Source organism: Monodelphis domestica, chromosome 1 (genome assembly GCF_027887165.1).
Source record: "Monodelphis domestica isolate mMonDom1 chromosome 1, mMonDom1.pri, whole genome shotgun sequence".
Classification (NCBI taxonomy): domain Eukaryota; kingdom Metazoa; phylum Chordata; class Mammalia; order Didelphimorphia; family Didelphidae; genus Monodelphis; species Monodelphis domestica.
Genome location: NC_077227.1, coordinates 29,477,546 through 29,500,326, shown reverse-complemented (window position 1 = coordinate 29,500,326; position 22,781 = coordinate 29,477,546). Strand labels below are relative to the sequence as shown.

Sequence of the window (22,781 nt, the reverse complement as noted above, 5' to 3'; positions counted from 1 at the left end):
TGCCTTGGAGCAATTTGCCTCAGATGGAAGTCAAGTTTTACTCAGGGATTTTGAGAAGGTCTCTGCGAGAGCTTCTTTAAAAGGAAAGCTAAATAAAGGAAAGACAAAACTGCCTCATGAAAAAGTGAACAGATCATGCAGTGCTGGTGACATAAATATTGGCTGTATGAGGTATTTCTGGGATATAGAGGACCTCGAGTGGGAATAACAACTATAATGATAATAAAACAAATGACAGGTAGGGATGTCAAACACGTATTCAATGCTTACAATATTTTAGGTAATGACCTAAACTAAAGGGATACAAATACAAATAAATAAGAAAGTCCTTGCTCTGAAGGAAATTTTATTCCAATGGAGGAAGACAAGGAAGACAACATATGCTGGGAATCTAGGAAACAGTAGGGGGGGGGTGTGTGTGATTCCGAGCAAAATAAGCTGCAAGCTTACCTAGGAGACTTCATCATGGCACGGCCAAGATCAGTCAATCCACAGACATTTTTTAAACACCTTTTATGTTCCTGGCATAGTGCTGGAGTTCTGGGGGTATAAAAAGAGCTAAAAGACATTCCCTGCTTTCAAGGAACTTACAATCTAATGGGGAACAGTTTGCAAACAAATATCCACAAAGCAAGCTCTGTAGGGATAGGTAGGTGGCTCCGTGTATAGAGAGCCAGGCCTGGTAATGGGAGGTCCTGAATTCAAATGTGACCTCAGACATGTCCTAGCTGTGTAACCTGGGACAAGCCACTTAACCCAAATTGCCTAGCCTTTACAGCTTTTCTAACACTCAGCATTGATTCTAAAACAGAAGGAAAGGATTAAATAAACAAAGCAAGGTATGCAGGTATCCTTTCCACATCTCAACTTTCCCCATCACAGGTTTGATATATAGTATAAGAAATTACATGGGAATTTGGGGGGGGGGTTTGTGGAAGTCACAGATGAAACACAAAGGCCAGCAGGGGATGCAGAAAAAGCTTAGAAACTCAGAAATGCATTATTCATATAGTATTGTATAATATCAACATATTTTATTTTCAATATCACAACTATATACAATTTCTTTTTTTAAAGTTAAAATAAGCAAAAAGTCATAGTTTGTGAAAAGTACAAAAGTCAGCAGATGACACACAAAGGCTAGAAATCTACTTTTAGATTTGCTTCATTAAAAAATTCATATTTATTTGGTACTTTACACATTTTTTTCATAGAGTATTTTTACTTAATATTGACCTACATGTAGCCTGTGCCCAAATACTGAACTCAGATTTTATGATAAAGTACCATAAATATTCCATAAAAGAAAAACAAAAAATTCCAACTTCTCTGGTACAACATTGGGGGCAAGAATTTTTATATGGATTTTCCAGACTGAGGGGGCACCATGCCCCTAACCCCTTGGATATGGAAGGGATATATGAATATGGGATAAATAGGAAATGATTAATAGAGAAGAGGCACTAGAATTAAGAGGGGCTGGGGAAGGCTTCTTGTGGAAGGTGGAATTTTAGGTGAGATTTAAAGGAAGTCAGTGGTGACAGCAGAGAAGGGAGTGTGTTCCAGGCATGGTGGACAGTCAGGGAGAAGACTCAGACCAAGACACAGTCTTTGCAACAAGGAGACTGCCATTGAATCAGAGTATATATTGAGGAGTAAGGTATAAGAAGACTGGAAAGGCAGGAGTGAGCTAGTTTAGGAAGGTCTTTGAAAGTCAAACAGAGCATTTTGTATTTGTTCTTGGATGCAATTAAAAGCCACTGGGATTTATTGAATATGGTGGGGTGATATCAGGCCAACATTTTGGGCAAACCTTTTGAGTGGCTCAATGACAGATGAATTGGAGTAAGATGAGACTTGGGGAAGAGAGGCCCACCAGCTGAGTATTGCAATAATCAAGGTGATGGGTAATGAGAGCCTGCACTTAGAGAGGGCCTCAGATTTGGTGGGTCTGCTGCAATAGTATAGGAGGTGGATGAGGGATCTTGAATGAGCTCAGTGTCAGTGGGCATCAGTTCCTGAGTTTTTGAAATCTTCCCTTGGATTCTTGATGTCTTGGAGACAGCCAAAGTTGCTTTATCTTTGGTGCATAATTTCTCTAGTCTTCTATCTTGTTGCTCATATAACTGGTAGCTCTACCAATGATCTTTAAAAAACCCCTTACCTTCTGTTGCAGTATTGATTCTAAGGCAGAAGAGTAGCGAGGCCTAAGCAGTTGGGTTAAGTGACTTGTCCAAGTTCACACAGACAAGACTACTCTGAGGTCAGACTTGAACCCAGTTCCTCCCAACTCCAGGTCTGGTTCTCTATTCACTAAGCCACCTAGCTGCCAATCAATGATCTCTTAAAGGGCAAATCTAACTGCCTTTTCTCAATCTTCATCTTTCTGAGGGAGGCAGCTGGTGGCAAAGTAGATAAAGTGTTGTACTGGGAGTCAGGAAGATCTGAGTTCAAATCTGATCTTGGAGAGTAGCTGTGTGAACTTGGACAAATAACTTAACCTCTGTTTGCCTCAGATTCTCAACTGTAAGATGAGGATAATATCTGCATCTTAGTCACAGGGTCAATGTGATGATCAGATAGTATTTGCAAAAAACACAGCACAGTATTGCTTGTTTCCTTTCCTTTCCTTCTTGAACTCTCTGAGGCCTTGGAAATGGTTTTCCTTCCTTGCTACTGTTTTTCCTTTAGATTTTTGAGACAGTACCCCCAGTTCTCTTCCTACCTATTTGACGGCTCCTTCTCAGTCTCCTTTGCTTTGCTTTCCAGGTCATGCCCACTAACTGAGATTGTGCTACAGGGTTCTACCATAAGCCCTCTTCTCTTCTCTTCTCTTCTCTTCTCTTCTCTTCTCTTCTCTTCTCTTCTCTTCTCTTCTCTTCTCTTCTCTTCTCTTCTCTTCTCTTCTCTTCTCTTCTCTTCTCTTCTCTTCTCTTCTCTTCTCTTCTCTTCTCTTCTCTTCTCTTCTCTTCTCTTCTCTTCTCTTCTCTTCTCTTCTCTTCTCTTCTCTTCTCTTCTCTTCTCCCTCCATGTGATTTCATTGGCCCCCATATTGCGTAATCATGTGCTGATGATTCTTAAATCTATCTCTGCAGTCCTTACATTTCTACTGACTTAAGATTAATGAAGACATTAATCTTCAAATGTCTTTCAAATATTGTTTTTTTTTAAACCTTGACCTTGTCTCCTAGAATCAATATTGTGTACTTATTGCAAGGCAGAAGAGCAGTAAAGGCTAGGCAACTGTGGTTAAGTGAAATGCCCTGGGTCATACAACTAGGAAGTGCCTGAGGCCAGATTTGAACACAAGACTTCTCATCTCTGGGCCTGCCTATCAAACCACTGAGCCACTTAACTGTCCCCAATACATTGCCTTTCAGGTACCTCGAACTGAATATATTTTAGACATCTTAAATGCAACATGTCTGATACTGAACTCATTCTTTCCCCCATAATTCTTCCTCCTCCCTAACTTCTTTTTTGAAATTTTCCATGGTTACATGCTTTTATTTCTCTCCTTTCCTTGTTCCCTCCCCTCTACCCCACCCAGAGCCAGCAAGCAATTCCACTGGGTTGTACATGTGTTATCACTTGTTACCCATTTTCATATTATTTATTTTTGTAACAGAGCAATCTTTTAAAACCCAAACCCCAGATCATATATCCATACAAACAAGTGATAAATCATATGTTTTTCTTTTGTGTTTCTACTCCCACAGCAGCTAGCATTCTTTCTCCCATGTCCCTCAGCATTGTCCTGGATCATTGCATTGCTACTAGTAGCAAATTCAATTACAATTGATTGTTCCACAGTGTTTCAGTTTCTGTGTACAAATGTTTTCTTGGTTCTGTTCATTTTACTCTGCATCAGTTTGTGGAGGTCTTTTCAGTTCATATAGCAATCAAGCAGTTCATCATTCCTTATAGCACAATAGTTTTCCATCACCATCATATACCACAATTTGTTCAGCCATTCCCCAATAAAGGCACACCCCCTCATTTTCCATTTTTTTTTGCCGCCACAAAGAGTGTGGCTATGAATATTTTTGTACAATCCTTTTTTTATTATTTCTTTGGGGTACAAATCTAGTAGTGGTATTGTTGGATCAAAGGGTATGCACTCTTTTAAAGCCCTTTGGGCATAATTTTAAAATGCCTTTCAGAATTGTTGGATCAATTCACAACTCTACCAGCAATGCATTAGTGTTCCAACCCCTTCCTAACTTCTTACTACTGTTGGGGGCACCACCATCCTCCCAGTCCCCAAGGCTCACAACTTCAGCATCATCCTTGATTCCTCACTTTTTCTCGCCCCCCCCGACCCATTTCTTACCTCTTGCCATGTCCTATTGATTTTCCTTTTATAACATCTCTCCTATACCTCCTCCTCTTCTTTCTCTGATATTGCCACCATTCTGTATAGACCCTCTCTCTTTCAGGATTATTGCAATAGCTTGCTGGTGAGCCATCCTATCATATGTCTCTCTCCACTTCAGTCCATCCTCCATTCAATCATCAAAATGATTTTCCTAAAACACTATGACCCTATTATGTAATCTCCATACTTAAGTTATAATCCCTCCCTATCACCCCCCAGGATCAAATATAAAATCTTTTGCTCAAAGCCGTTCACAATCTACCTTTCCAACCTTTCTCATCTTTTTCCATCTCATATCCTTCCATCCCAAAGTTTGTGATCTGATGACACTTTCCTTTCTGTTTCTCAAACAAGATATTCAATCTTGCTTGCGGCATTTTCAAAGCATAAAAATGCTCCAGGTATTTTCACAGGTTGTTTTTCATGCATGAAATGCTTTCCCTCATCATCACTCCTGGCTTCTCTGGCTTCCTTTAAGTCTCATCTAAAAACCTACCTTTTTATAGTAATTACAAAATTTTAAATAGGTTTCCACACAAATTTTCTGAAGTTATATGATCCAAATTGTTTCTTTCCCTCCCCTCTCCTAGAGCTGGTAAGCAATTCAGTCATATACATGTATTATTATGCAAAACATATTTTCATATTATTCATTTTTGTAAGTGAATAATCTTACAAAACCAAAACTCCAAAACATATAAACAAGTGACCAATCTGCATTTCTACTCCAACAGTTCTTTCTCTGCAGCTGGGTAGCATTCTTTTTCGTAAGTCCGTCAGAATTTATCTGGATCATTGTTTTGCTGTTAGTGGCAAGTCTATCATATTGAAACATTCCACAATGCTGCTACTGTATGTAATGTTTTCCTGGTTCTGCTTATCTCACTCCACATCTGTTTATGTAAGTCTTTCCAGCTCTTTCTGAAACCATCCTGTTCATCATTCCTTATAGCACAATAGTGTTTCATCATCTTCATATAGACCACAATTTGTTTACTACCCATTTGGGGGAAATCCCTTTAGTTTCCAATGATTTGCCACCACAAAAAAGAGCAGCTATGAATATTTTTGGACATTTTCCATTAAAAAAATATCTTTGGGATACAGACCTAGTAGTGTTATTACTGGATCAAGGGATATGGATTGTTTTATAGTCTTTTGGGCATAATTCCATATTGCTCTCCAGAATGGTTCACAACTCCACCAACAATGCATTAGTGTCCCAATTTTTCCCATATCCCCTCCACTATTTATAATTTTCCTTTACTATCATATTAGTCAATCTGATAGCTGTGAGGAGGTACCTCAGAATTGTTTTACTTTGCATTTCTCTAATCAAAAGTGATTTAGAACATTTTTTCATATGATTATTGATAGTTTGATTTCTTTAACTGAAAACTTATTCATATCCTTTGACTATCAATCAGGAATGACTTGGATTCTTATAAATTTGGCCTAGTTCTTTGCATATTTGAGAAATAGACCTTTATCAGAGAAATTTGTTAGATTTTTTTTGCAGTTTTTCCCCCTTCTAATCTTGGTTTCATTGGTTTTGTGTGTATAAAACCTTTTAAAATTTCATATAATCAAAATTATTCATTTTACATCATCTAGTGTTCTCTATCTCTTGTTTGGTCATAAATTCTTCCCTTTTCCATAGATCTGACAGGTAAACTATTCTATGTTCCCCTAATTTACTTATAATATCACTCTTTAAATTTAAATCATATACCCATTTTGACTTTATCTTGACATAGGGTATGAGATATTGATCTACATCTAATTTTTGCCATACAATTTTCCAATTTTCCTACCAGTTTTTGTCAAATAGTGAGTTCTTATCCCAAAAGTTGGGACCCTTGGATTTATCGAATACCAGATTGCTGAGGTCATTGAGCCCCCCCTGCCCCCAAGTCTATTCCATTGATTTTCACTTCTATTTCTTAGCATATACTAGATTGTTTTGGTGATTACTGCTTTATAGACCAGTTTAAGATCTGGTACCACTAGGCTATCATCCTTCACATTTTTCCCATTAGTTCCCTTGATATTATTGACCTTTTTTCTTTCAGATAAATTTTGTTATTATTTTTTCTAGTTCTATAAAACAATTATTTGATAGTTTGATTGGTCTGAATAAATAAATTAATTTAGGTAAGATTGCCATTTTTATTATATTAGCTTGGTCTACCCATGAGCAATCAATATTTTTCTAATTGTTTAGATCTAATTTTATTTGTGTGAAATGTGTTTTATAATTGAGTTCATATAATTCCTGGGTTCGTCTTGGCAAGTAGATTTCCAAGTATTTTATATTGTATAGGGTGGTTTAAAATGGAGTTTCCCCCCCAATTCTTGCTGCTGGGTTTTGTTGGAAATAAAATCCTACCTTTTATAGGAAGCCTTTCCCTGACCCTCTTCATTCCAGTGCCTTTCTTCTGTTGATCATTTCCTGTCTGTCCTTCATTTGGCGTGTTTGTATAGACCTGTTTACATGTTATCTCTCCTTTCAGGTTGGGACTAAGGACAGGGACTGGCTTTTGCCTTTCCCCAACACTAGCATCATGCCTGCCACACAGTAGTGGCTTAGTAAATGTTTATTGACTCTTTGCCACGCACATATTAAGCTCTGGCATCTACAGTGAGTGGACAAATGTGGAGTCAGCACAAAGTGGCCACCCTTTTCATCTTTACCAGGAGGCTCAGCTTGCATTTAACAGTGGCATTATAGAGTAGGCTACCGATTTAGGTTTTGAAGGCAAACCATTGGGTGACAGACAGTACCTTTGTCCCTGTGGGCAAAGCATCTTTGTAGTGGATCTAGGTGGAAAAGAAAATTAGTATTGGAGTGATTCCCATCTCTGAAAGCTGATATTCAAAGGGAAAGGCTGCTAGTTGCTTCATTTTGATGGGAAGCAGCAAAAGGGCTTTGCTCAGACATTTCTGATCAAAGCCGAGGTCTTCTGTGGTGACATCCAGCTGTGCACTTGGCTGAGGCTTGTTCTTGGTCTCTGGGTCTAATCAGGGCCAATGCAGTGAAACTACACACTTAGTTGCAAGAGGAAATTAGCCCTGTTACTGGTAGAAAAAGGAAAGAAAATACATCTCCAGTTGATTTTTGTCTTGGACAGCGCTCACTGAATCCTTGGTACTCTTCCTGAACCTTTCCATTGGCTGCTGCTCCTTTCAATGGCATCTAGCGGGACAATACAAGCCATTTGAGAGGGGAAACTTCCTCAGATGATACATTTTGTTATCGAGTCCAGTTGAATCCAATCCAACAAGTCTTTATTAATTGGCTAGCATGGGCAAGGCTATTTGTTAGGTGCTGGGGATACAAAGACATCATGAAAAATAGTCTCTGTCCTTGAGACCCTTATGTTTTACTGAGAGATTTGACACGTTGGCACCTATTACCACCCAGTGCCAACAATGTGATTAGGCAACTAAAAATGCTAATATGATTTTAGGCTTCATTAAGGGAAGCACAACATCCAGAAGGAGGAAGAGGATAGTCCCATGATGCTTTGTGCCAGACTGATGATTTCTTGAGTGTTGAGTTTTATTCTGCGTTGCCATATTTTACAGAGCATATTAATTAGGGGGATAGTGACTGGAGGGAGTTATTAGCATAATGAGTGACCTTGATTTCATAACATAGGAGGATCAGTTGAAGCAACTGGAGATGTTTATTCTGGAGAAAAGCAGACTTAGACGGATCATGCTAACTCTTTTCAAACATTTGAAAGCTGGTATTATAGAAGAGAGAAAAGCCCTATAGGGCAGAACTAAATGAGGAAAGGATGGACATTTTGAAGATTCAGATTTTGGCTTCATCTAAACATAAACTTCCTCACCAGTAGATCTCTTTGAAAACAGAACAGGTTGCCTCAGGAAGTAGTGAACCCTCTGTTGGAGGTCTGCAAGTTAAGGCTGGATGATCACCACTTGGGAATGCTATAAAAGGCTTCTCCTTTAATTATGGGATGGATTAGATCCTCCATAGGTTACTTCCAACTCTCAGACTCTATTGATGCTGTGGTGCCTAAAGTATGCATTAATCGATCCATCACCCTTCAATTCTGAAATGTATATGTGTTGTATATTGCCAGAATAAATAATATTTTCTTCAAAATATTGTATGCCAAGCACTGAGGAAACAAAGGGAAGAATGAAGCAGCCCCCACCTTTGAGACATTAACATTCTGTTGGCATAGATAAAAGTAGACTTATATAATTATATACAAGACACATACAGAAGAAACACAATCTAATTAGTGAGGGAGGGATCTAGTAGTTATTGGGATCAAAAAAAAGTTTCTTTTAGAATTTGGTGCTTGAGGACAAGGACAAACTGGGTACCCTACAGAGAATGGCTTAGATTTAGAGAACAATCCAATGATCTTGATAATAAATCCAAAGATTTTGGAAATCATTGGAATTCATTCATTTACCAAAAAATACAAGAAGGAACAATGTTAGGAACAAGCTTAGCATCCACTTCATTTAGGACTTTAGCTTTAGTGGGCTACGCACATTGTTCCTAGATTTTGACCCACCAATGGGCCTGGAAGCTCATGGTTTTGCTATCTTTTTTTAAAACCCTGATCTTCTCTCTTAGAATCAATACTGGGGGTTAAGTGACTTGCCCAGGGTCACACAGGTAGTGATATGAGCATGGTACCCCCATAAACTCAGGCAAACTATTATCAGGAAAATTCCTTTGCTCCCTTACATCCTCCTGACTCCTAGCCTAAAACATCTGATGACCCCTACAGGACCCTACCTCCTTTTATCCTCCTTTAGATTTAAGATGGTCAGAGAGATGCACTTCCAGGCTACACCTTGATTCTGTCAGGGTACATCTCGAACATCTGTCTGTTCTGTAAAACTAAGGAATCTTTTATGAGGGTCATTCCCTATGTCTCCAGGCAGACCCCAGTCAGATGACCCCCCCAACCCTCCAGCCATGGAATGCCTGAGTGGCTACCACTCTAGAGTTACGTCCACACCATGACACAACATTGATTGTAAGAGTATAAAACCCCCAGAATTGATGGGCTCTGGGACCAGCTTTCCATCTTGCTGTTCCATTTGTACTATCCTCCTGGCCATTCTCAACATTGCTTTCTAAATTAATATTTTTCTCTTTTTATTTTTAAGCTAAGTTTTGAAGTCTTGCATTCTTGCTAAAAGGTATCCTTCCCAAACTCCAGTGGTGGACCTTTTTACCCCCACAATAGTAGGAAGTATCTGAGGACAGATTTGAACTCAGGACTTCCCATCTCCAGACCTGGCTCTCAATCCAGTGCCTCAGTTGGCTTTGCTATTTTGAAAGTCTTTGGTGTTTAACTTCATGTATTCCTAGCTCACTGATCAATGCCAATAATGGTATTTGAAAGCTGAGCAGGACCTGATAGCGGGGCCAGTGGTGTTGCAGCTGTGGTCTCATTAGGTTTTGTAGTTTGCTTGCCAGACAGCCCAAGTTCTAGTCTGTTGGGTAAGGAAAACACCATTTGTTTCAGGATGTCTGAATGTCTAGAAAAGTGCCAAATGATCCATCAGGTACATAATGCTCCTAAAAAAAAAAACTGCTGAAATATGTATTTACTCAATAGGCTGGAATGTCTTTGAGGAGCTGAGTTTCCCTCTTCTTGAGTAAATGCACATTTGTCAGAAAAAATGCAGGGGTTATATTAAAGTTGTGCTGAACCCTAGGGGAAACGAGGCATGCTTCATGAGAGAATGGCTGCTTTTATGTGCACGTGCATAAGGACCTAGGGAGGTGGTATAAAAGAAGTAGAAGAGCTAAGAGAAAAATCAGGAAGTAACGATCATGGAGTTTAATTTTTTAAAAGCTTTTACTGGATGCTACTATCATAGAATCATAAGTCCAGATTTAGAAGGGTAGTGAATAAAGAATTGCACCTGGAGTCTGAGTTCAAATCCAGCTGTACATATTCCCTGGCTGTGTAACTCATGGCAGGTTACTTACCTTCTGTCAGCTTCAGCTTCCTCGTTAGCAAAATAGAATTCTTCTTCCAGGGTTGTGATGAGACTGAAATATTTGTAAAGGGCTTCAGAAATTTGTTGTGTAAATGCTAGCTAGCTAGATAACTCAGAGACCATCTAGACCTATCCATTCATTTTACCAATGATGAAATTGGTCCCAGAGGGTTCATTGACTTGTTACAGAAGAAATGGGATTTGAATCCACCTCTTCCAACTCTAGAGTCCTTCATCATTCCTTTACTATATTATTTCCATCTTTATTTGGTATTGTATATTTTAGTTAAGAGTTTTATCTCTATACTTTTGAAAGCCTCTGTTCTAAAGAAAGATAGACAAAGGTGGGGGAGTGTCACTGGACTGAAAACTTATTCCAAATTAAGTTTTTATTAATGATCTACATAAAGGCATGGATAATATAATTGTCAAATTTGCAGATCACACATTTAGATGACTCCAGGATCCAAAAAGGTCTTGACTATGAGATGAATCTAATTAGATGAAATTTAATAGAGATGAATGCAATGTTTTAATTGAGGGCTAGAATTACAATATTGTGGAGAGATGGGTAGTCTAGGGGGGAAAGATCATTATGAATTATAAGTATGTCATGGTAGCCACAAATACTGATGTTATCTTGGGCAGTAGCAATAGAGACAGTGAGGCTTGAAGGAACTGCTCTGCTCTATCCTGCTCAGACCTCCTCTGAAGTATCATTTATAACTCTGGGTATGGAATTTTAGAAGAGTCATAGAAGAGAGAGTGTGCATCCCAAAGAAGTGCTCAAAGAAGGAAGGAGCCTCAGTGTCTTTATTTGTATCTGGGAAAATAATATCTGTATCTGTCTCGTGGAATCATTGTTCCACTCAGGGTAACACATGTAATGTTCTTGGAAAATTATTAAATACTACATTATTATCAATTATTCTTGTTAAAATGTATTAGAATAATAGCTCTTCAAGCTGGAAGGGGATCCAGAGACCATCTAATCCAAGACCCTTAAGAGCAAGCTGAAATTGGGGGTGGTTTTGTAACTTGTTCATAGTTGGGATTTGAACCTAGCCCTTTTGTCTGTCAGTTTATAACTTCTTTTTTTCAATGAGACTTTACACAATTTGAAATATTTTGATGTAAAATTATAACATTTGTCAGTCTTATCTCTAGTCAATTATTCTTTATTTTATCTAGAATCCTTGGCACGTGGTAGTGTGAATTGAGCCCTAACAGAGCTTTCCTTGCATCTTGCTTCTCTCATCCTGGGATCAACATTCCAGAATGAACTTCAGGGAGAATCCATGGCTATCCTACACATTTCCATAAAAGTTATAATCATTTGAGAGGTGGATAGGAAAGGCGATACCATAGGAAGGTTCTGGGAGTGATAGTCTGGGAGAGATCAGTTGTACTGAGACAGGAGAAAGTCTATCCTGATCATCCTTGACTTTTCCCCTCTGCCATTTCTTGGGGCTTACCACCCTCCAGATCCCATAGGATTGTAGCCCAAAGAAAACAGTGAAGTTCGAGAGTGGCAGTTTCTGGATTATTTGGGGGAGGTACTAAGAGGCCTGGGACAATGTTAGTGTTTGGGACAAATTCATTCCTAACTTGTCCCAGTTATGGCTAGTTATGGCCTTCTTAACTGGAGGACAACTTAGGGAAATTAGGAGCAAAGCCACTAAAATTGCTCATATGTGAGGAAAATTAATCTTATGATGTATAATTTGATAATCACTGCTGTTTTGTAATCTATCCCATTTCCTATTTTGCCAAATTCCATTTTGCAGGCTAGCTCAAAAGATAATCTCTCCCTAATGGGAATACTCTTAGCCTTGGGGTATTTTCTAGCTAACCAGTTTGAAGTGGGACCTTGTTTTATTTATAAGTGAACAAAGAACCTGCTTGGAATGGGCCCCTTCCTGTAGGAAAGCTCTTCTATCCTTGCCTCCCTGTCAGTGAGAGGTGACTTGGTCTCCAAGGGGAAGGCTGCGTTGGAGCTCCTGATTGGAGTGTCTCTGAATTTCTGATCAAAATTACTAGAGGCAGCAGAGGTCCGCCATGCTGTTATAGACTACACTTGTGTTCTGCAGGCTATCCTGAGGATTACTCTAGACTTAAAGGAGGAAGTCATAGGGAGGAGCTGAAATAACTCAACCCTCCTTCTCATGAAAATATTGACCTACTGGGACTGTCTTACCTTTGCTGAGATGTATGGGATGTTCAAGGAAGACTCATACCTCTGATGGCAGGACTGTTTCCTCTTTCGGTGTCTACCCACCATCAAGTTCTCATAGTAATTCCAAGAAGATATAGCATGCACAGAATCCATATCCCAATAAACTGGCTCAGCAGATGGCTAAACCAGGTTGAGAGTAATGACTAGGCCACAAACCTATTGGTCAATTAGGGGAATATTTACCACAAGAGTGTGAAGAATTTTTTTGGTGGAGGGTGTTGATATGAACAATTCATTTCAATGGTTATGAAGATGGCCAAAATAGGTATTGTGGAGTGCTTAGAATTTAGTTTAGACATCGAAGATGCCAAAGTCATTCTTTGTATCTGAGCCATCACCAGTTGTTGTGACTTGTGTCTTGCCACTGGACTTTGATGACTCTGGAAGAGAGAGTAAGGCTGATGACTTTGTTCAATTCTGTCTCCCTTACATCCAATTCACTCATAAGTCAAGACACTCCTTTATGATGGTGTTGATATTTATAAATGAGGGATAGACAATAGCAGCAACAACAACCTTTGACATGGGAGGTCCACATGATATACGGTCAGGTCAATCATAAGGAAGACACACATAGGTTTAAGTACCCTCCTTGCCTTCACATGGGGTCTTTTGGTCACTGAGAAATGCTATTGTTGCAATTTATTGGTTACTACTACCCCAACTAATAAATCAATCATCCTCCCTGGCTTTGTTGAAGTGGCCAGAGGAGTCTATTTTATTAACATCTACATGCATCACTGTTTATAAACTATAATCTTGCCCTGGAAAAAATTGTGCCTCAGTTTGCCTCAGTGCCATTTTACTTACTACATATCAGAGTAGGTGACTTTGAAAACCCAATACAAAACTAGTATAGTTTATAAGAAAGAGTATTTTATTCTACCCTGGAAACTATTTTATCCAAGTGTTTATACTATTAACTTCTGTAGACACGAATAAACTATCCTTAGGTTTCCAATGACCTATAATGCTTTGTAGTTTATAAAATCCCTTTTCTACCATCAACCTTTTTTCTCTTTGGTGTTTCCCTTCATCATATTTATTTTGATTTTTCTTGACTTCATCAATCCATGAATCCATTGCCAATGAGGAATATTTTATCTTCTTTCTTGGCTCTTGGTATTTGATTATCTTAAATGTAGCCACTGCTCCAAGTTTCTTTATGTCAGATCAGTACTCAAAATACAAAATATCTTGAGCAGGAGAGGACCTTCACTGCCACCCACAACAACCTCCTAATTTTATAGATGAAGAAATTGAAATCCAGAGGCCCTAAGCTCTTGCTCCAGGACCTACCAGTAATGAAAGACTTGGGATGTTGTCCTAGTCTTCTGACTCCAAAGTTGGTAGTCTTTTTCACTATACTATGTTCTGCCACATTGCTTTAATTGTCTTATTCCTTTATTTTGATGCTTACACCAAGGATGTCAAATCCTAACTATGTGAATCTAGGCTAAAAAACTTTGTTCTTACTGTTTTCCCAATGAGACATGATTAATAAAGTATCATGAAGAATTAGGGAAAATGATATTGTACACAAAATAAGAGGAAATATATTTTTGCAGAGACAAATCATGGCAAACATTAGTTAGTATGACTTTAGATCCAAGGATCCCTACTAATTGAGTGCAATTAATTTCCAAGTGGAAGCTGCCATGCTTTTTTGGAAACTTACACAGAACTTGAGACATAAACTCCAAATTACAACATGAAAAGCCACCTGTCAAGCAGAGAAACTAAAAAAATCTTCCACATATTAAACCAAAAAAAGTGCAAATACTTCACAAATCAAAAGAGAAAAGACAATTGAGGAGGAGTCCCCCATTGACAGAAAAATACCAGCTTCTTTTGATGGCAGAAAAACACAACTAAAGATTGAATTATGGATATTTTTTTGTGTGTAGGCAATTGAGATTATATTTTAAACTCCTGTCAAGTAAAAAAAAATTTCCACTTCATTTGTCTTCTTTTCTGCCTGTTAGTTTTCTTGATGAGCCATAGTTTGCCCCGCAAGATGTGCAAATGACCTTCATGTGAATTATAAGCAAAGTCATAGGAAAGGGTATGAAATAGTAGCAAGGAGAATTATCTTTGGGTAAAGCTTTCAGAGAAGGCTCCCCATACTTTTTGAAATGCTGTTCACTTCAAGAGATGCAGTCCAAGATAGTGGATTGTGTGCTATACCCATAGTACACGGCACATATATGTATACCATGTGTACATGCACAACACACACGTGTATACCATATATACATGCCACACATGTATTACATACCATGCACATATGTGCTACACACATATAGTATATATAAGGTATATATCATAGAAAATATATGTATATTATATAATACAATATATATACCATATATGTATATTTTATGTGTTCTCTATATATGCTGTAACCTTTATGTACATATGAATGTGTATGTATTTCTTTACTATTTTCATGATTGTCACTTCAGTGAGATGAATAAACCATTGAGGACTTGAACCCAGGTAGTATTGCTTTGGGCAAGAAATGGAATCAAGAAAACTCTGTAATGGTTTTTGGAGGTACCTGGGTGTTGGTATGCGAAGAGGAGACATGATAAGGACTGTGATGTGAAGGCCAGGGACAAAGATTCCAGAACAGACTGTGTGGTATGGTGGAGAAAGAATTGGATTTAGAACCAGAGGTCTGGGTTAAAGTCACTCAGTTGCTGGCCATGGTGCTATATCCTTATAATCCTTTTTTTTTTTTTCTGTTCAAGGATATGGTGGTGTTTTAATGTGTCTCAGTTCAAATATTTTTTTAAATTATATTTTATTTGATTATTTCCAAGCATTATTCATTAAAGACATAGATCATTTTCTTTTCCTCCCCCCCCACCCCCAACCCCCATAGCCGACACGTAAATCCACTGGGCATTACATGTTTTCTTGATTTGAACCCATTGCTATGTTGATAATATTTGCATTAGAGTGTTCATTTAGAGTCTCCCCTCTGTCATGTCCCCTCAACTGCTGTATTCAGGCAGTTGCTTTTCCTTGGTGTTTCCACTCCCATAGTTTATCCTTTGCTTATGAATCGTGTTTTTTTCTCCTAGATCCCTGCAAATTGTTCAGGGACATTACACCGCCATTAATGGAGACATCCATTATGTTTGATTATACCACAGTGTATTAGTCTCTGTGTACAATGTTCTCCTGGTTCTGCTCCTCTTGCTCTGCATCACTTCCTGGAGGTTGTTCCAGTCTCCATGGAACTTCTCCACTTTATTATTCCTTTTAGCACAATAGTATTCCATCACCAACATATACCACAATTTGTTCAGCCATTCCCCAATTGATGGGCATCCCCTCGTTTTCCAGTTTTTGGCGACCACAAAGAGCGCAGCTATGAATATTTTTGTACAAGTCTTTTTGTCCATTATCTCTTTGGGGTACAGTCCCAGCAGTGCTATGGCTGGATCAAAGGGTAGACATTCTTTTATCACCCTTTGGGCATAGTTCCAAATTGCCCTCCAGAATGGTTGGATCAGTTCACAACTCCACCAGCAATGAATTAATGTCCCTACTTTGCCACATCCCCTCCAGCATTCATTACTTTCCTTTGCTGTTATGTTAGCCAATCTGCTGGGTGTGAGGTGATACCTCAGAGTTGTTTTGATTTGCATCTCTCTGATTCTTATAATCCTTTTTTATGAGAGGCTGAAGTTGGTGGATTTCTTAAGCTTGGGAATTCTGAGCTTCTGTGAGATAAAAGCAGATTAGATATCCATAATGATTCTGGCATCAATATGTTGAGATACTGTAATTGAGGAGAGCATCAGGCCACCTAAGGGGGGCATATCAGTTCAAGTTTGAAATGAAGCTGGTCAAAGATCCTGCACCAATCAGTAGTGGGTAGTCACTGTGATTCCATCCTGGATGAGCCAGGGATTCCTTGTCTCAAAAAAAATCTAGTTTGTCATCATTACCCCTGTGCCCTTGTGAGTCACATCTGTATGGGTTTCATTTTCTTATGAAAAATCATCTCTGATGTCCCTTTCAACTCTCAATCTGAGACTCTAAGGCCTGAAGGAAAGTATAGATTTGAGGTAAGAGAAAACTTTCCCAATATTAGACCTATCCAGAAGCTAAATGGGTTACTTTGGAAAGTGTGGGGTCCCCCTTCAATGTAAGTCCTTAAGAAAAAGCAAGAAGTTCACTTGTCCCTTGTCACTTGCCACTTGTAGATGAGATTCTTGTTCAGGTCTGACTTAGACTCTGCTCATTCAGCCCCATTCTGATTTTGATATTCTGTGAATATTTGGTGCTAGCAGATTCCAAACTCAGAAGAAGAAAATCACAGCTGAAAATATCTTGGATTTGGAGTCAGGATCTGGATTGAAATTCCAGCTCTGCTATTTTTAATTTATTTGACTATGAACAAATCACTTCATTCTTTGGGCTTTCTTTTCCTTCTAAGTAAAATGAAAGTGTTGGAGTCTATGGTTTTTTTTTTATTCCTTTCTACCTTTAAATTTAGGATCTTCTCTTTGGGTGTCACAGATGTATTATTGCTGGCATCTTAGCACATAGTAAGCCTTATGGAATGATTCTTGATTGATTGATCTTCATATGGGAGATCATAGTTGAAAGAGACTTTGTAGTATTGACTTAGGGGATCATGATGCCATGCCTGCTGTTTATAACTGTTTGCCCTTTTTCCAAGGTCCCTTTTGAAACTGGAATGTTCACAATTTAAAAATTGGATAGAATTCCCTTTAATAGTGATACCAATCATTTGCACATTTTTAGCAGTAATAAGAACAGGAAAGTGGACTTGTGATTTAATTGGTATGAAATTCCTACTGTGGAAATTCCCTTTGCCAATGCAGATTGGCAACATGCTCATAACTTGTTAGAGATTAGCCTGAGCACTGAGAATGAAGAAACCTCATCAGGGTGATGAAGCCAACATGTGGCAGAGGAAAGGCTTGAATGTGACTTCTCCTGATGATGTAGTCAGCTCCCTGCCCACTATGCTCTGGTGCCCTTGGACATGAACATTATTGACAGGGAATACAGTTTTTGTTGATTCTTTTCTTGCTTCAAACCAAATTCTTTCATAATACCTGCCAAAAATGGAGTCCACTGTTATGTGAACTCATATAGAACAAGCAATTATAATTCAAAGATAATCAAAACATCATCAACAAACAGACCATTTTTGAGGCATTAATTTCAGCTTCTACTACAAACTTTATTTCCTCTGATCTGAAGTGCCAACAAGTAATAAAATGGACTTATTTATTTTATTTGTCCAACTTGCCCTTTGGAATGATTCTAGTAAATGACTAAAAGCTGGACAGCTACGTGAAAAACAGAAACCAAAGATGCAGATTAGAAATTGACAGCTGAAAGGTTCAATGACCTAATTTGCCTGCCTCATTTTATAGGAAAGAAAACTGAGGCTTGGGGCTAGGGAGTGAATGCTCAAGGCCATAGTTAGTACTTGAACTCATGTTCTCTGGCCTCCAAACCCAATGTCCATAAGATGATAGATTAAGAACTAGAAGGGATCTCGTGTGTGCTTAATCTAACCTCATTATACAGATGTGGAAACTGAGGCCCTGAAAAGGGAAATAATTCGCTTTGGGTCACACAATTAGCAGAGTTAGGACTTGAGCCCAAGTCTTGTGATTCCAAAAGTTTTCATCTGTATTCCGATTCAAATTTCAGTTATACTAATGCCTCTCTAGTACAGGCTAATCAGTTTCCTGGGTTGTTCCTTGGTTATCCTCCTACATGCGTAGAAGATTCCAAAATGTCCCTTAAAATCACAAAAGTGTAATTCCTACAGAGAAAAATTCTCTCTCTGAAATAGTTATTTTTATCTAATCCTGCCTGATTAAATCAATAAACCTTCACTGAGTGCTTAGTATGTACTAGACGTTCTAGGTAGCACCAAGATATGGAACTCTGAGTCTCTAGCTTCAGAGCGGGGACTGTGTGTATGTGTGTGTGTGTGTGTGTGTGTGTGTGTGTGTGTGTGTGTGTGTGTGTGTGTGTGTGTGTGTGATTGAGGGGAGGTGAGAGGGTGGTGGAAGGAAAGATAGTAGACTTAAGAGCTAGGTGACCTGGAATTCTGGCTTAGCCACTTAATTATTGTGTAACCAAAAGTAACCAATCAATTATTCAAATGCCATTCATCAAGGGTTTACTATATTCTAGACTCTGTGCTAAGCTCTGGAGAGGCAAAGAAAAGTAAAAAAAAAACATTCTTTGCCCTTAAGAAGCTCACATTCTTTTTTTTTACAACCCTTACCTTCTGTCTTGGAGTCAATAGTATATTGGCTCCAAGGCAGAAGAGTGGTAAGGGCTAGACAATGGGGGTCAAGTGACTTGTCCAGGGTCACACAGCTAGGAAGTGTTTGAGGCCAGATTTGAACCTAGGACCTCCTGTCTGTAGGCCTAGCTCTCAATCCACTGAGCTACCCAGCTGCCCCCAAGAAGCTCACAATATAATAGAAAATACAACATAAAAATACCTTATACATGCACGATATGTACAGAGTAGATGAAAGGTAATCTCTGAAGAGTAGGTGCTGCTAATAGGCAAAATCTTGTCTATTTATACCTCAGTTTCCTTTTCTGTAAAATGAGGGTTTTGGACTAGATGATTGCTGAGGTCTCTTCTGGCTTTGAAATTGTCCATATATATATATGAAGAAAGCTAATAGGTTGAGGTAGATTGTGATTGTCTCTCTCTGTTTTGCCATGGTTTTTGTCATAAATGGTACACTATATTAGTTGTGGGCCCCATAGTTTAGGAATGACCTTGATAATTAGGAGAACATTCTGAGGAAGAGAACCCAGCTGGAGAACACCTTGAAAACATGTCATTGAGGATTGATTGGAGGAATTGAGGATGTTCAGCCTGGGAAACTCACTCCTCTCTAAGCTGCCCTCCAGACTGTTTCATCATGTACCAGAAACTTCTTCATTCTTGTAGCTCACTCCCATTCTGGAATTCCCTCACTGGAAATATCCTTCAACTCTGCAGCCTTGCTCCATTTAAGGAAGGTACACAGGCCTTCTCTCGGTGGCTCTCCAGACTTTCTCTACTATGCCCTATTGCTAGACATCTTTGTCTCATTTTTTTCTCCACCTGTTTGTTTTTTAGCTTTCTTTTTTTGTGTTGCTTTAGAACGTAAGCACCATGGGGGCAAGCCTGGTCTGCTCTTATTTGTTTTCCTAGAGCTTGGCACAATGCCCGACACATCATAAATGTTCTAGCAATGTTTTCTCACTGATATCTGAAGAAGAGAACAGCCCCAAATGCTGTGTTAGGTCATTTGAAAGACTGTCATGGAGAAGAAAAATTAAATTCATTCTGTTTGACCCCAGGTGAAAGAACCAAGGACAAAGCATAGAAAGTGCAAAGAAATGAATTCAGCCTTGATGTCAAGAAAGACTCTGTAGTAATGAGAGATGGCCAAAAGTGGAATAGGAGGTAGTAGATCACCCCCTAGATAAGCAGAAGCAGGCAGGGTGACTTCTTATCAGAGATATTGTAGCAGAAATTCTTGTTAAGGTATTATTGCATTAAATGTTCCTGAGATTCCTTCCAGTTCTTATAGTATGTGATTTTTAGTGCTAAATCTAAGGCTCCTGTTTCTTTCTTTTTATTTTAAACCCTTACCTTCCATCTTGGAATCAATACTATGTATTGGTTCCAAGGCAGAAGAGTGATAAGGGCTAGGCAATGGGGGTTAAATGACTTAACCAGGGTCACCCAGCTGGGAAGTGTCTGAGGCCAGATTTGAACCTAGTACCTCCCATCTCTAGGCCTGGCTCTCAATCCACTGAGCTACCCAGCTGCCCCCTAAGGCTCTTGTTTCTATTCCATAAAGATGACCATCTGTACTCTACTGGCCTTGGGGGAATGCTGGGTTGAAAATAGCTTCTTTTTTTGGTGCCAGATGAGAAAAGAAAGGTCTGTCCTTTTCTGGTGGCTCCTAGATAGCATTGGCTATGCCCCAGTAGGGACACTCCCCCTTTCCCCTTCCCAGTGATCCTTTGGTCAAGAATAGCCTCTGGCCAATGTGAAGTGAGTCTTTGGAGGACAGAAAGGCTGGCCCTTGACTAAACACTACTTTGTACTTCATCCTGTCATCTGGCTTACTAAATATGTTTGAAAAGCGTTTTACTTTGCTAGCTGGTCTGCAAGCTAGGACTCCCAGTAGTCTGCCAGTGATCTCCTGGCCTCCTTATTTGTAATAATGGAATATTGCAAACAACTGTTGTGCTCAATGGCATGAAAATGATGGGAGAACTTATGGTAGATGAAGTTCATGGCAAGCTGTTGTGTCATAAAAATGACAAATATGATGAATGCAAAGAATCATGGAAAGACTTAGAGGAAATGGTGCCAAGGAAGGTCAGCAAAATGAGAACACTGGCTGCAGCTGTATAACACAAAACCAACAAAGGCAATGCAACTTGATAGTTTTCCAGTGGATTCAAGAGGCAACACAGAACTAGTCAATTTTTGTTATTCTCATTTTTTTCAAATTTACTTCTGTTGCTATTTTCCAAAAAATATTTCTCCAGTATTTTGGAGGACATGGATAGGGTAGCCATGGACAGGTTGCAGGCTGCATTTTGAAAGGAACTCCCATTTCAATGAGATTATGGATCCATTGGAGCATTTGCATGAATCACAATATAAATGGTGGCATTCGAGGGTTTCATTTTTAGCACATGACTGCATATTTTATTAGATGATTTATTTGTATTTGTCAAGAAGACCACTAGTGGCTTTGCAAAAAACTAAAGTCTTCTTCTGGGGCTCTTTTATGATAGATGATCTTGCTTTCTTGAAGGCTATGCTAGTAGATCTAAGGCTCTGGCAGGTTCTCTTGCACAAAAAAGGCTTCTGGTGTGGACACAATGACCAGACACAAGTCTGGTCTACTAAGCCATGGAAGAGTTAGGTGCTATGCTAAGACTGCAAGTATTTATTAAGCACCTAGCATGTGTCAGGCACTGTGTTAAGTGCTGGAAGAAAAAAAAGAAAGGCTTTCAGGGGTTCACAATCAAAAGGGAAAGATCAGATTGTGTTGGTGGTGGGGGTCAACACGAAAGCCCTTTTTCTAACTCTTTGCTGCCTCCTTCAAGGATACAGGAAGCAATACTGTAGACCGACTGCAAAAAACCCAAAATGAAATGAGGGAACCTCATAGATCACTATCCTTTCAAATTCCTCTTGGGATATTCTTCCCATAGTGTGTGCCATTTGTTCCAGAGGCCAAATGCCTTGAAAAGTGCTTGTCCACTGGCTATAGCTCAAGGCACAGTTCTGGGAAGAGCTGGCCTCATTTCCCAGTAAATTTTAGTGAGACAGAATGCCTGACAACTCTTGGAATCCTCTTGGTAGAAGTTCTGTAAACTCAGCACCTTTGATCTAAATGGCTCACCAATCTTGCTTTCAAAGCCTGGCTCAAACATCAGCAGCTCATGAACTCACTATAGGAAGGATCTGGGTGACAGAAAGTTCTGTGGCTAAGCTTGCTTGCTTTCTGTGGAAAGTTACACCAGAGATCTGGGACATTTTGAAGTGCCTTCCCCATGGGTGGCCTTTTCTTTTCTGCATGCAATGTGTGGCAATCTGCCACGCGCTTCTTTGGTCTCTGGTTAGTTTCATGTAGTTATGGAGTGTTAGGTCCTTGATAGAATTGTTGAATCAAGTTGGGCTCTAACAATCCTTTCCCCACCAAATCTCTCTCTCTCTCTCTCTCTCTCTCTCTCTCTCTCTCTCTCTCTCTCTCTCTCTCTCTCTCTCTCTCTCTCTCTCTCTCTCTCTCTCTCTCTCTCTCTCCCCCCTCCCCCATGTGTGCATGTGTGCTTCCACAGTTAGTAGGTCAGGAATACTGCAAGTTAAATCATACCTTAAACACTAAGCAATATGATCTTGGGCAAGTCACTTAAGCTTTCTCCACATCAGTTTTCTTATTTGTAAAAAGGACAATAATAGCCACTTCCTGGAGCCCTCTCTTCTGATTGGTGAGTTTCTGCCCTAGATCATCATTTTATGAGGTGGCTAAGCTATATTCCCTTCACTCTTGGCTCTGTTCCACATTCGCTAGATCTTCAACCTCAACTTCCTCAGGCCCCCTTTTCTATCACCAT

General features: G+C 39.2%; 1 protein-coding gene across 5 annotated transcripts in view; it reads left to right on the top strand.

Annotated features, from left to right (window-relative positions):
• The window catches only part of CTNNA3 (catenin alpha 3), a 2,164,949-nt gene that overhangs the window by 197,170 nt on the left and 1,944,998 nt on the right, over positions 1-22,781 (top strand). The gene's annotated exons all lie outside the window — the stretch shown is intronic.